General features: G+C 32.6%; 1 long non-coding RNA gene and 2 pseudogenes across 5 annotated transcripts; all 3 read left to right on the forward strand.

The window, feature by feature from the left end:
* The first annotated feature begins 2,156 nt into the window (after positions 1–2,156).
* Positions 2,157–4,920, forward strand: LOC111209703. 5 transcript variants are annotated; one of them, XR_007330965.1, is made up of 7 exons: positions 2,162–2,599; positions 2,664–2,994; positions 3,099–3,221; positions 3,540–3,597; positions 3,682–3,951; positions 4,128–4,241; positions 4,438–4,920. It is a non-coding gene; the product is annotated as an uncharacterized LOC111209703 (long non-coding RNA). The 5 variants fall into 5 exon arrangements; XR_007330966.1 differs by having other exon boundaries at positions 2,167–2,599; positions 2,945–2,994; XR_002661135.2 differs by having other exon boundaries at positions 2,168–2,777; positions 2,945–2,994.
* Positions 4,921–7,002: 2,082 nt separating this feature from the next.
* LOC125596227 lies at positions 7,003–10,639 on the forward strand (annotated as a pseudogene).
* A 236-nt stretch (positions 10,640–10,875) lies between these two features.
* On the forward strand, positions 10,876–13,998 carry LOC125596226 (annotated as a pseudogene).
* Positions 13,999–14,522: the final 524 nt, after the last annotated feature.

Consider the following 14,522-nt stretch of genomic DNA (forward strand, 5'->3'; position numbering starts at 1 on the left):
AACAGTCACTGGAGACGAGTGAACTGATGGTGTTTATAGGATCATTGATTGATAAATTTAGATCATAGTTGAGACTCTTAAAATATCATCAGACTTTTTAAATAACATTGACAAATTTATAGAATGCTGTTCTTTCTGAAAGTTGGATTTATTTGTGCATAGCAAATTGATAATCTGACAAGCCACGTTGTTATACAGATGTGTTGTGGCATTTGCTTCGGATTTGATATTTGCAAGTATCAGTTTGAACCCTCGCCGTATAGCTGGTGAATTCTTCTTATAACAAACTGCTGACAGTATTCGTAAGTAAATAATAATAATTGCATCTTCCAATTTCGAATGATAAGTCGTATTGTTCTAAAAAAATTCAAAAGCCTTGCAAAACTTAAGATCAAAAGTCTTGAAGGAACGTAAATTGGAAATTCCTGAAAACACAACAACCATATAAACGATGAATTTTTTTTTTAAATACATAACTCATATATCGTTTTGATAACCTAATAAAATAGAAATTAAAATATATTGTAGTATAATTACATATAAACTACAAAATTAAGAATTTCACTATAGATGGGATGAAGCTGCTCTCGACAAATCTGATAAAACTAAAAAAGGTTAGTAATCAATTTTTGAAAAATCATAGATTATTTTTTTCATTGAATTATTTGTATGCTATACCAAAAATCGTATTTTAGTATTTGTTTTAACTACATATAATAGAATTAACTAAATATAAATTAACTAAACTTAAAATAAAAATAGATTTGTTTTCTGAAATTATTTTAAGAATATATATGTATATATCTAAAATATTAGACTTAGATAGATTTTTCTATCTATCTATTTTGGTTACTTATAATTAATAAATTTGTAAAAATAATTGTATAGTTATCAAAAATTAAAACTAATTTTTTAAAATTGTTGATATATAAAATACTAAAGATGTAACGATTAAGTATTTATTTAAGTATAGAATTTTGTTTTTTTTTAAGTTTAGTTATGAAGTTGTATAATTATATTAAAACAAAACAATATTTCGAAATTGATTATCATATTCGAATATATTTATTTTAGTGATGATGTATGAATTATTATCATAATTGGAAAATTTACTAAAAAAACAATATCAACATGAATTGTAATATATGAGTTATTACCTTAACCAAAATTATAAATTAACATTAAATATAATTATATATGTCATATTTAGCGATATAATGTGTCATCAATATTAATAGCCATGTCAATATTACATAATGCCAATATTCTGCTACATAAACCCCAAATCCCCTAACTCCCGTTAATTAGCCAAATTCATAAATATACTTATTCGACAAAACGAAAAACTTTAAAATATTTACTAATCCGACCATGCACAAGCATCCATTCCATATTCCATCGCGATAGGATAACAATGCAACCAACTCCTCAAAAAAAAAAATCAAGCTCTTTTGCAAAAAAAATAAAATAATTTTAACACCTAAAATTTTTTGTTTCCAAACTTCTACAGGGAGCACACATAAAAAGAAAAAGAGGACGTCCACTCGGATCACGCAACAAACCAAAAGGTGTGTCATGACTCCTAAGATATAGTATTTCTTTATTCAAAATCATACCATTTTAAATTATGAATGTATTTCGTAGTCCACCAGATATGCAATCCACCAGCGTTCAAACCAAAGTTTTATGATTGTAAGTTTAAGTGAATTATAATAATATATTCTTTTTTTTTGTAACTGATAAAATAATATATTATTCACAGTATCTTTTCATAACTAATTGAGTTATCAAACTTGATCGCATAGGTGGCTTTGATAAGTGTGACCTTTATGGTGTACAATTCTTTTCAACCTAAAAACATTATTGTTCCTCAATATCTTTCATTCTGCTTGACTGCAACAAAATATTTTCTCATCTGTTTTTCTTCCTTTAAACTAATTTATTATCATCTATTTTCTGACATTTTAATCCATCCCCCTATGTCAAAAACTTATAGAAAATGTCAACTTCCAAACAAAACATAATTGAACTTAGCAAATAATTTCTTAATAATATTAAAAAATGTTACTTAATAATTTCTTCAACCCCATTTTCCGCGCGTAGCGCGGACAAAGACTCTAGTCTATATAATAATAGTATCTCCCCCAAGGCTATCCACCTAGGCAGTTTTAAAGTTTGTGGACCCCACGTTTTTTTGGTTTGGTTTGATCACAAGTTTTCGAGTTTTGTTTGATTAGGGTTTTATTGATCTCCTTCTTCGACCCTTCAACGGTCGCGTCTTCGCTGGTTTTAATCTGCAATCAGACGATTTATTTTCTCAATTCTTAACCTCTCTTATGATGTTGTTTCCCAATCAGCCAATTCATTCTAGACTGCGCCGGCCGTGCCGCAGCACCTTAACCACCATAATCTGAAGGTCCAGGCGGTGGTGGAGCTCCGTAAGGCTTCTCCTTTGTCAGCATGTAGTCCCCTGATGTAGCAGGCGCGGAAAGAGAAGAAGGAGGAAGTGCGCCGTGGGGCACCGTACGGCGGATTGTTTCTGCTGAAGGAGTAAGGTGGCGGTTGATTTCCACCACCGTAGCCCGCTGGAAACGAAAAGGTAAACACTTTGCAAAAGAGATCGAAAAAAGAATGAGTTGACAATAAAGGTCTGTTTCTTTTAGTTTCTGATATGTTTTAGGAAAAAGAAACCAAGAAAGAAGCTTTCAGGAATTATTTAGAGTTCGGTGGAGTTAGGGGCTTTTAGGAAGTATTTGTTATTGATTCTCTCACCAAAGGTATTGTTTCTTTTTCTACATTACACCATCACTAAAAGAAACTGCAACCGTTTCTGTATCAAATAGTTTGATCGTTTCCTGACATAATAATTTGATTTATACTCTTTTGTATGTTCTGGAACACAATGTGGGTTTCCAATTTACTTCTGGTTGTTTTGTATGAGCAGAATGACAAGTCTTCCTTCCTGTACTTTGTTTCTAACCAATATGTACCCAGGTGATGATAGCTTTTATAACTTAATCCTAATATGACTTAAGGTCAAAGAGTATAATTTTTTTATGATCTCTAACCATAATATCCTTCTTTCGTTTTGCTTTCAGATTCATTCAGCAAAATCTAGGAGGTCTTTCAGTTTCTGATTACGAGAAGCTTCAAGCTGAGAAGTCTAATCTTCAAATAAAGTATATGAGCTATTTGCTAAACATCAAGAAACGTTGAGAGAGGTATCACGTCCTAACTTGAATATAAAAGTTCCATCATCAAACCATCTGTAGCTGATTAGCAAATCATTCCATGCTTATGTAGTTACTTATAGTGGCTCTACAATACACCATCCATAATCTTAAACATATCGATTCATCCTTGATAAACTGAAACTACTTGGGGCCAGTAATATCGAGTAGCTAACTCTCTCTGTAGCTAAGATTCACAATTGATGTCGTTGTTGTCCTGGTTTCAACTGCGAAGTCACCTTTGATAATTTACATCTTGGTCGCCCTTCTCAACAAGTTTTTGATGCTCATCCATTTTCATGATGCAAGGTATATCCAAAAGTATTCAGACTTCATGTGAATTATTCTTCTGCTTCTTGATGGGAAGGTATTCGATCAACAAACTCTTACATATCCAAATCTCGCTTTGTTTCACTGGCCAACTAATTTTGGCAACTGTTATTGTCAATAGAATTCTGTAATCCACACTTTCATCCCTGCATTCAATGATTTAAAACCAACCAATATGGTCACCTGTCTAAAAAAAAGACCACCCATTCGTCATAGGACGTTTCATGCTTTCCACAACGATCACACTATTTGACAAGTCTTACGGTGAGGGGTTCTGGGGAGGACTCACACTCCACTTGAACATGAGATGTTTTCAAATTCCAGCATGCTCTTGTATCTCCAGTGTCCAGCCAGTGCTGTCAACCCCGGTTCATCGTTGTCATTTCTGGAGGTAAAGATAAAAACTAGGAAACATGATTCCCCCTTTCCATTAAGAGATTTTTTCTACAGAAAAGGGGCAAGCAGCTAAATTATATCTATAGAAGTAATTTTTTTCAATCTCATGATCTCTCATATTTATAATTGATGCTTCTATATTCTAAATAACGTCTTTACACCACGCTGCAGAAGTTCTGCCAAGATATTTCAGCTCAGGATGGGTATTTGCTCAGTTTCATGAACCAGAAGTCGCCCAGTTCTTTGCAACATTTGGCGCTAACCTCACAATTGCATGGATGGAAGGTATATTCTTTCATAACATTAAGTTATGAATATTAATAGCTCATGCAGAAACTTGATCGTACACTGATTCTTTTCGAAATCTGTAATAGCTCAGGAAGGTATATTCTTTTCGAAATCTGTAAGCTATGAATATTTGGCTCAAACATGGTCGTACACTGATTCTTTTCATCCCATGTTTTCCTTTTCACCTTCTTAGACAATAGGAGCTCGGTAAAGCTTCCATGAAGCGGAGAGAGCTTGAATGGTCTGAAGTAAAAAGCAGTCTTGCTCAGTAATTAACGGCTTCACAGATCCCATGTTCTTTGGATGTGAGTGACAATGGACGATTGGAGAAAAAGACAAGCATCTGGGCGGAGCAGCGAGGGCAATTAGCGTCACCTCTGCTGTACTATAATTATCACCTCCGCAGACGCCCTGGAGTCATAAATACGACGAGAGAAGGAGGAGAACACGAAAGGGGTTACGGTGTTGGAAGGTCAAGCTAAATTTAGTTGTTACCTATCACTATCAGTGTCCACCACCGATGCAATGGCCAATCGAATCTCAAGTTCATTTTAAGGAAATGGTCTCAGTCATAAGACTGTTATGAACAATCGATTTCAAAATATCAACATAAACTTAGGATAATAAATTTCTCTCGAATGCATTATTTTTTAATCAAAATTTGATCCTTTTCAAATAAGATGAGTCAAACCATATATGCAACTCATACTATTAAGCTCACAAACAGAAAAGAAGGAAAATAAACACAAACTACCTTCCTCATATATTTTAGTTTTATATAATGAAAACCTATTTTATAGTTACTTAAATTCCATATAGTAAAAAAAGGCGAATATTCATATATGCTAATAAATGAAGTACGAAAATAATAAAAATATTCAGTGAAAATTAGCCAAACAAAAAAATATTCTAAATTTAATGGGTTATTTCTGTCATACCTTGCTCTTGGTGGTCCTTCCTGGCTGCATGATCTTATCCGTCAAGAGAGTACATTTTAAGCTCTTCAGTCTTTCCCTTAAGATTGAGTTTTAGTATGTAGTCTCTTGCTTTGTTTTTGTTCCTTTGCCCTACTGATGTAATCAGTTGTTTCAGACGTTTTTAAAAAAAATTAAATTAAAATACAATGTAGAATAAAAATGCATATACACATAAAATTGAGCGGTTCAACAAAAGTTATATGAATTGACAACTAAAAGGGTAGTTTTTTTTTTGACAATACCATTAACATCATACAAAGTTTCATAAGGATGAACAAACTAATCTCCATACATGAAAGCATCATTCAACTTAGTATTTAACACTAAATAAAAGTCTTAACAACAAACAACAATAAAAAAAAAACAGTTAATGTCCAATTGTTATACTATGACAAACTATAAACAAATTATATAGTCCAGGAATGATTTAAGAAATTTTGGTATTCAAACAAAATAAATAAATTTCAAAATTGATAGGAATCAATAAAAAAATGTAATTGTGTTTGGCATATTATGTTTGTGGTTAATGTTGCAGTTGGAGTAAAGAGCTTGCATTCAATTCGAAAGATGATGCAACAAGACGACCACACAATACTTGTGGATCTTTCTCCGGTAAAAGAAAAATATAAAAGTCAATAACCCCGCGCTTTCGCGGAGACTCCTTCCCTGTATAAAAAACAGATCACTATCTATTTAAGAAATCTAAACAATAAAATTATTAAGTTACACAACATACAACACTAAAATTTAAATCATATATTTAAAACGTAAGATAATATCAAAATTTACAAAAAAATATTCGCACGGACGTGCGGCTTCAAACTCTAGTTGCTATTAAATTTAATATGTAGCATTTAAATTCAGTAGACAATTTAATTATATGCTTTTACCATGTTCGATACGACATGGAATAAGAGAAGTAATTGCTAATAGTGAACGAACATTTGAAAATAAAGTTAAGGTGTGGGAAGCTCACAGTTATAACATAAGACATTGGTCCAAACAGCATCAGTAGTTTTTTTTATCTACACACATTGAGAAACCAACAAAGAATTTGGTATGGACTAATCACAAGTTTTCTGGGGTTTTAGGAATTATCAATGAAAGATTTGACAACTTTTTATTGATTTTAGTTATGAGAAAGAGGGAAGTGCCTTATATAAGAAAAATTGTGGCCCCAATGATATCTACTTTTGAAAGATTATGGAAATTTACTTTTACTATGTCGTTTTTTGCTATTTTAATTTTAGGGATTAAGAAAAAATAAATATCAAAATAACAGTGTTTTTTTTGTTAATATTACTATTTTTCTTTTGATTTTCTATTTTACTATAATAGTTAGCATTTTTAAGTAAGTTGTAAAATGTTACTATTTATTTTGTTAGTTTAAATAGATTTTTTGGTTTTATTTTATAGTAATGTTTTATTTTGTGTTTGTTATTTTAACTATTTCAATATTAATTTACCATTTTATTTTGGTATAAAATGTATTTTGAATTTTATTATACTTAAGAAGATATATTCTTTTGTTAATATTACTATTTTTTTTTTTAATATAATAGTTTTTTTTTTTTTTTGGTTTAACCTGGGCGTATCCCAGGCCGAGGTCCAGACTAATCCCCAATGGGAGGTGCGGCCCACGGATGGACCATCTCTCCGGGTTTTCAAATGGGACCTAAAGCATAGGCCCATATCCGCGTGGCCCGGCGTAGGGGTAAATCTGAGGGGGAGGTTCGAACTCGCGGCCCTTAGGACCATTGCGAGCCGCCTCACACCACTCGACCACCAACGTCGGGTTAAATAATATAATAGTTAGTATTTTTTAAGTAAATTGTCAATGTTAATATTTATTTTGTTAGTTTAAGTTATATATATGTAGTATTAATTTCGTTCTTTTATATATTTTGGAAAGATTAACATTCTAAAAAATAATAAAAGATTTGTCATAGTTTGATTAGAGGTTTTAAATTTTATGCGGACACCTTTAATAGGTTATACCCTCAATTTTCCATAAACCGAGAAATCGGCGTTGCGGAATTTATCACACATGGTTAATTGGGATTTTTAAAACCTTAAACCGGATTCTGCTTTGTGGTTATAAAGTTTAACGTGAGCCCATCAACCCAATAAGCACAGCTAAAATTTATGTTTAATTATAGCATTAACCCTAGCGGTAAAAAAAAATAGAAAAATTCCAATTCTACCAAGATCTTCAAACCCTAGCTGGCGAACCTTGTCTCTGTTTTTGTCTTTCCTACTTATATATCTGAAAAATAGCCCCTGTGAATTAGACATAGCTATGGTTAATTATCTGTTGAGAAGAAGATACGTGGCTCCAGAGATTTCTTTTGATCTCATGATCGAAATCCTGAGTAGATTGCCTGCTAAATCGCTTATGAGGTTCAAGTGTGTCTCAAAGCTATGGTGTTGTCTGATCCGCTCTTGATATTTTAGCAACCTTTATCTCATGGTCTCATCATCGCAACCGCGACCACTTGGTCTATACATGAGTTTGTATATGAGTTTGGATTTGGTGAGACACTACATGTGTGATTCAATGGAGATGTATGAACTGCTATATCATTAAGGTTAATGTCGTCTAGTAGTAGTGCTGAATCATCATTAGAACCAGATTTGACTTTCCCAGGGATGGGAGGATACAGGATGGTGTCTCTTCGCGGTTTGATTGTATTCACTATTTGCAGAAAAGCATGTATCTATAATCCCGCCACTAGACAGAGTTTAACCTTACCCACCTTCAAATCTAACCTCTTTGCGCAACAAGAACCTTATAAGCATGTCCACTACTTTTTCGGACACGATCCTGTTCTTGATCAATACAAAATAGTCTGTAGTGTTATGATAGCCTCGTCATTCTCTGAGATGCTATTCTCCGAGTTTTGGGTCTTCGTATTGGAACCCGGAGGTTTTTGGAAAAGAACCGAGTATGATGCTCAAGCTCACCTTCCTACAAGACAAGGACTCTGCATCAATGGAGTTATATATTATCTGGCTTTCAATCATACACGTCGCTATCACGTTTATTGTTTTGACGTTAGGTCTGAAGATATCCGTGTGATCCAAGCACCCCATGCAGTGCCTCAGTTTTGTACTTCCTTTGGTTTCATAGAGCATGGTGGAAAACCAGCAATCTTTGACTATTCACGTATTACAGAAACGGGTGTCTCGGAGTTGTGGGTGTTGGAGGTGGATGGTGGAATATGGTCGAGAAAATCTCTGGTTTTGAAGCTTTGTCAGAAGCATTTAGTGGATGACATTGACCATAATAAGAAGTTGATTGTTCATGGTACGGGTGAGAACAATGAGGTTATCTTGGCGTTGACTTGTCCTTGTTACCTTCTCTATTACGATCTGATGAAGAATGATGTGAGGAAGGTTAATATCAATAGAGTGACAACGCCGCATGTGTGTATCAAGGTTCTGGATAAGTGTGAAAGCATCATGCACTTGGAAATTTGAATAAAGTTTCTTCTATATCATTATCTAATTGTGTTTGTCTATGATAATACAGTTGAACTATTTTTTTAATAATATTTTTTATTTTATTTGTTTTGCAAACAAACAAAACAATAGTTGAATCTCTGCTTTTTTTATTGTTTAATATCATAAAAAAAGATTGGAATATGGGTGGATTTTTGAAGCTTTGATGCTGATGATCCATTAGCTGTATATAATGCGGTTTTTTTAGGTATCAAATCCTGGTTTGAGTACATGTGAGGCTCCTACTGTTGTCAGGAGACTGCTAGCTCTCAACACACACATGAGCTTACAAGTTACATCCATGAATTCATATTTTTATTTGTCTCATGTGAATTCCCTAAAACAAACATTTCATTTGTTGTTATTGATCCGCAGATCCCTGCCTCGTTTCGAGTCAGAAGAGAATCAGCAGTTGTAACCAACCAAAGCCAAAGAAAACTTCAGTAGCCACGAGCTTGAGTCTTACACCATGAGCTATGGCTTATGCTGCACCTGTGAAGGTTGAGCCAGCCAAGACATCTGCAGCTTCAAAGCCACAGAGTATTGTTGATTCTTACACAGCCTCCTTAGAGGATATGACAGCTCAAGGAGCACTTGACGGGTAATCTTTGGGACTTATGGCCTTAAAAACAAAGTTATTTTTGTGTGTAATGCTATATGCCTATATCAAACTAAATGGGAGATTTTGATTATGACTTTAGTGGAAGAATTCAAGTAGGACTATGAATATTAAGTAATAAAGTTATTTTTAGTCAAATTTGTGGATTGTTCAAGAATGATTTCTGATTTCGATCCCAAATATTTTTCTGGTTATCGCCTAATAATTTTTTTCCTTGAGAAATTTGGTAACTTGTTTTAGCTGTATATTATGACATATGTAATATTCATATTGATTACTACATTTCATTTATTGTCTTGCCAAAATAGTATGAAAGATAAGTTGTACAGATAAATTCATATGCGAAATAAATTTACGAATTTTAAAATATTTACATGAACGGTTGAATATTCTATAAATCTCTAATATAATTTTCGTACACTAATTATCAGGAGAATGTGATATTTTGTGTTATTTTGCATTTTAATATGAAACATATTTTATTTAGTTTTATGAAAAATAATCAATAAACCGCATCTTAACTTATCTAAAACATATGCAATTGTAGTAAACAATTTTATGAATGATTATATATTTATATGACAGCGTATGAGTAAAAATGATAATAATAGATGTATATGCACGTAAAATATATATTCATTGACATTTATTCAGAAACCATGATGCAAACCATAAATAAAACACTCACAACTATCATATTAATATATCTAATACAAAACAGTACTCACCTATTTTTAAGTGATTTTTTACATTTTTAACTAATTTAAACCACTTTATTTATTGTTTTTCCTAAATAATTCGATTATATTTATTACAAAATACAAAATAGAACTTATCTATTTTAAGTATTTTTATAACATCTTTTACATTTATTTTTTCATTTTTTCTAATTACTTTATTAATTATATTTACCATAATAATTAGACAATATTATTTTACGTATTAACCAAAATAATTTCGTAGGTTTGAATGAAATTGATTCATTCATAACAAGAATTTAACTGGTTAATAATTTTTATTATTTGTTTATAAAATCAGTTATACGTGGGCATCCATCCAAGTATCCGTTCCGGATCGTTTTTTGAATATCGGATTTTTGGGTTTAAAATTAAACTTTGTTCGAATATTATAAATTTTCGGATGGGGTTTGGACTCGGATCCTTCCGAGTCCGAATAGGTTTGTAAAAACTTAAAAATATCCAAATAGCTTATGTGTTTAGAAATTTCATTAAATAATTTAGAAAAATATAACATTAGCTATAGTATTAGTTAAACAAAAATAGGTCTAAACATTGGAAAGGAGAAGTTATGTAGAAACACCTTTACATTGGAAAAAAATGTTTTTGCAACCAAAATCAAATATTAGATACTGCTATTAACAAATCGACAAATTTAAGATATACTCTCTAACTAAAAAAAGAAGCACTAACAGATTCCAAATCTCCGAAAAATACACCTGTATTACCTCATGATTTTTCCTAATATATAAATTTATTTTAAGCTAAAACCTTTCACTAATAACAACCTATAAACATCTTTTAATTATTAAGACAACAACGACCACCCAAAGACACATAGAAAAGAAATTCACCGACTGTAAAGAAAAACAACACACAACAATCAATCAAAGAAAGCAGACACATCTTCGAGATCAAACAAAACCAATCTCATTCATCGTCGCCTTCTCAACATGGCCGGAAGGGCAGCAATGCTCGTTAACCTCGGGACGGTTGTAATGACCGTTTTGACCCTGGCTAGTTTTGTCGAAGGCTTCGGTGTGAATTGGGGTAATATCGCATCACATCCGCTGAATCCTGATATTGTTGTTAGGATGCTTAAGGAGAACAAGATCAATAAAGTGAAGCTTTTTGACGCTGATTCATGGACGATGAATGCTTTGGCCGGTTCGGGCATGGAGGTTATGGTCGGAATCCCTAATAACCTTCTTGAAACTCTAGCTGATGATTACGGTAATGCTAAAGATTGGGTCAAAGAAAATATCACTGCTTACATGCGCAAGGATGGCGTCAACATCAAGTAACTTTACTAACATATTTTAAAATTCATTAGACGTTAATCCGATGTTGGGATCAGTCTTGTTTCAGTTAGATATATGTCTAGACAACAACTTAAACCAATTAATTAATCCTTTTTTATCTGATTGATTTAAATACCGGATTTGAGATCATCCGTTTTTAGGTGATAGATGGCTTCTGCGACGTTTATATCCTAACTTTTATTTTGTTTAAAACAAGTAGATAAATTGTTGTAAACAAAAGCCATGAAGAAAACAAAAACACTCGAATAGAAAATAAATAAATACTTGTACCAGAGTTTGTATATTAATTATGTGGATATAATATTTATAATTTCTTGGATAAATATTCATATAGCCTCAAAATCAGATATATATTTTTATGAGTTTTTTTTTATATACTAATGATTATTTTTTCTAATCTTAAAAGACATAAATATGTTTCGGACTAATTCATTCACATGATTGCCATGCTATATAGGTACGTGGCTGTGGGAAACGAGCCGTTCTTGTCAGCATACAATGGATCGTACTTAAAAACAACGTTTCCAGCTTTAAAGAACATTCACAGAGCGTTAAAAGAGGCCGGACATACCGATGTAATGAAAGCCACGATCCCACAAAACGCTGAAGTTTACCAATCAGCTAACGACAAGCCATCAGAAGGCGATTTCCGCAGCGATGTTAAGCAAATAATGCTCGACATCGTCAAGTTCTTCCATGATAATGATTTGCCTTTCACCGTCAACATTTACCCTTTCCTTAGTCTTTATCTGAACCAACATTTTCCCGTCGAATATGCGTTTTTCGATGGTAATGGTCAGACCATTCCTGATAACGGAAAGAATTACGATAACGTGTTTGATGCGAATTACGACACGCTGGTTTACGCGTTGAATAAAGCTGGGATTAAAGATATGAAGATTATCGTTGGAGAGGTAACTTGATAAGCAAGTTATTGATTATTAGATAGGTGTATTAAGAATATTGAGAGCGTTTATTGAATTTGCTTATTTATTTTTCTTTTATGTATAGGTTGGATGGCCAACGGATGGTCATAAATATGCGACGCCGAAGCTAGCAGAGAAGTTCTATGCAGGACTTATGAAAAGACTTGCTAAGGACGTTGGGACTCCACTGAGACCTGAGAAATTAGAAGTTTATCTCTTTGGTTTACTCGACGAAGACATGAAGAGTATTCTTCCTGGACCATTCGAAAGACATTGGGGAATCTTCAGGTAATAGCTATTCAAACGTATATATATCGAGTTTCTTAATTTTTTCTTAACTGATTTCGTCACGCTCTAATAGTCTAATAGCATGCATGCGTTACAAATCATTACGGCAATCATTTATCAAAAGATTCAAAACCAATTCTAGCATCTAGAGTATTTTTGCAGAAACTTTTTAGTGTTTGATGTGTTTCCTTGTTCTGTTATTTCACTATTTCGATGTTCTATTATTCCACTCATCACATTATCATCATTACCAGTAAACTACTATTTTATAACCACTTATGTTATACTATGCTTAAACTATTACAACAAAAAAAATTATACCATGCATGTATTAAGATATAATGAGGAAAAATAAAACATCATCCATTGAGTTCTCGTTATATTCAATATATTTTCAACAGATACGATGGAACACCGAAGTTTATGTTAGATTTCACGGGACAAGGACGCAAGATCGTACCCGTGGCAGAAAAAGGTGTGCAATACTTAGATAAGCAATGCTGCAATGGTGCGTTGTAAACAAAGACACGATCAATCTAGATGAAGTTGGTCCGGACCTAGACTATGCGTGTTACCATGGTGACTGCACCGCGATGCTTTACGGGTCCACATGTAGTAACCTCGACAAAATCCAAAACATATCATACGCATTTAACATGTTTTTCCAGATTCAGGGCCAAGACGTTAGGGCTTGCGATTTCAGAGGATCTGCTATGATTACTAAGAACAATGCATCCGTCGGAAGTTGCTTGTTCCCTATTCAGATCGTCAGTGGAAGTGGTGATTTCAGGATCAGCTATGTGTTCGGAAGATTCATTGTCGCTGGACTTATTCTTCTTGGATTAGTCACAGCTATATAATTTGTTTGCTTGTTTTTTCACAGTTTTGGGATACTTACTATATTCGGTTAATTGTTATATGTTTGTTTGATAACATTTGAGTTAGTACTCCTATATGTTTAATAGATTGACATAATCAAATCATATCTCGTTTATTGTTATTTTTCGTTTGAGTTTTTTTAATAGTTTTTTTCGTTTGAAGGTAGTATGAATCAGATAAAAGTTCTAATTAAAGTTAGTATGAATCGTAGTACAAAATTAGAAATAATACAAAAATTAACAGAAAAGCTAGGTTGGATTCTTTGTTTGAGATGGGGTATCGATTCCATATAGGACTTCTCTTGAAAAAATCCAAGGTTGGATCATCGTATATCTTGGATTGTAAACACTTAACATGTGTTACTGAAAAAAAAACAAATATAACCATTTGATATATTAGGTTTAATAGCTGGTTGTGGCTAATCTGATAACCATATGTTTCAACATTTGTTAATAAGAATTCTAGTATTAAAATAATTATTGGTTTCATAAGAATCGATATTTTATATATTTATTGAGAATTATGATGTGTTTTCTAATGCACTTCTATATGATATTTTATTTTTGATTAGCATCGCATAGTATATACACAAATAAGAAAGTAAATTACAAAAACATTTAATAATTTATTTTGTGTAGAAATTTTCAAATCTATTATAAAACCGACGAAAAAATCATAGATTGTAAGCGCTAACTTTAAAACAAATGTTTCGGTTTAATAAAAATCAAACTTTGGAACTTTCTTCCAAATTAGATTTCAAGGAATATAAGTATCACTGTTATATAATAAAATATAGTACTTTTTAGCATAAAGAAAGATGCACTTATTTTTTCTAATAGGGTCGGCGTTCATGAATATACACCTCTATCACTTTCACTCTTTTTTTTTTGCCGGCCTCCATCGCTTTCAAAATTAAAAGCAATACAAAAAAAATTAACATATGTAATTTCATTTGAACCTCACACTGGCACATTCCTTCACTCTTGACCAGCCGCCCGCCTGTTTCAGTCCTTCCTTGACAATATAGGA

This window comes from Brassica napus, unplaced genomic scaffold (assembly GCF_020379485.1).
Source record: "Brassica napus cultivar Da-Ae unplaced genomic scaffold, Da-Ae ScsIHWf_1155;HRSCAF=1643, whole genome shotgun sequence".
Classification (NCBI taxonomy): Eukaryota; Viridiplantae; Streptophyta; class Magnoliopsida; order Brassicales; family Brassicaceae; genus Brassica; species Brassica napus.